The sequence below is a fragment of the Bison bison genome, unplaced genomic scaffold (assembly GCF_000754665.1).
Source record: "Bison bison bison isolate TAMUID 2011002044 unplaced genomic scaffold, Bison_UMD1.0 scf7180017864377, whole genome shotgun sequence".
NCBI classification, from domain to species: domain Eukaryota; kingdom Metazoa; phylum Chordata; class Mammalia; order Artiodactyla; family Bovidae; genus Bison; species Bison bison.
Window position 1 is genome coordinate 647,469 of NW_011494949.1, and position 1,182 is coordinate 648,650.

The window sequence follows — 1,182 nt, forward strand, 5'->3', positions numbered from 1 at the left end:
GTAGATGCTTTTCTGTGCCAGCGTACGACTCTTTAAGTGTGATCTTTAAAAGCCACGTGCTGTTACAGAGATGCCACAACTTAGCGTGCGTTCTCCACATGCTCCCTGCAACGCGCGTGTTTCTGTCCCCTCTGACTGTCTCCCAGACATACTCCTGGGGGTGGGGATACAGGGGGCCACGCCAGCCCCCTCACCCCAGCAGGTGGGATCTGGGTGGAGGTGGGGAGGGGTGGGAGTGGTCAGGCACTTTGACTGCAAATGACCCCAAAGTAAAGAATATCCCCACAGGAAGCTGCTAGCTGATCACTTTCAGGGTTACTTTTACAAGAAGTGCCAGGCAGCTCGCTGGCACGGCCTCTGAGAGCTTGCTCGTGGATGTACAACTTAGCACTTTCCTGGTTCCCCGTCCTCAGCGGGGCCTGGGTCAGGCACCAGCCGGTAGGGACAGGAACGGGGCAGTTACTGATGCTTCTAGAGAATTAAAGGCTGGAGCCAGCCTCCACCTCCAGGATCTGTCAGGGGCCCTAGTGTTGACCTGGGCTCTGGGACTCCCAGCACTCCAAGAAGGAGCACGGTTTCTGATGCGGGCAGGAGGGGCAGATGGTTTGAAAAGCCCTGAAATCTAAGCGCCAGGACCTGGAAGATGCCCATCAGTAGTGCCAGTATCCTCACTTTTCATTTTTGCTCCTGGGTTAATATTTCCCCCCACCGTTTTCTTGAGAATTAGAGCCATAAATGACATTTACTTTGCTTTTCTGGGAAATGCAATGAAGAGGGTCAGCTAACTTTCTGGGGTTAATGGGGATTCTTGCAAACTATTGCTATTTATCATAATAAAGGGCAAAACCCAGTGAAAACGCATAAATGCAACAGTGAGTAAATCCCACTGCTCCGTCCTTATTTGCATCAGGTTCCCTTTCCTGCCTTTATTGGATTTTTTTTTCCTGGAGGAAAGAGTGGATCTGAAAGCACGTGGAGATTCATCTGGGTCCCCAGCTTTCCTGCCAGACTTGGAGGGGCTTGTCCTGCCGGCTCCAAACTCAGCTCCCTGCTTTCCAAGCAGGGCTCCCAACCCTCGACGGGTGGACTGATGGGCTGACCCGCTGAGAGCTCAGGGCGCCAGTGGGGTCAGGCCCTCTGTGCTCCTCAGTTGCTCTGCTAACGTCATCCTCCCGCTCGAGA

General features: G+C 53.5%; 1 protein-coding gene across 1 annotated transcript in view; it reads right to left on the bottom strand.

Annotated features, from left to right (window-relative positions):
• Nucleotides 1-1,182, bottom strand: part of SLC6A3 (solute carrier family 6 (neurotransmitter transporter), member 3) — a 29,175-nt gene that overhangs the window by 8,617 nt on the left and 19,376 nt on the right. The window lies entirely within an intron of this gene.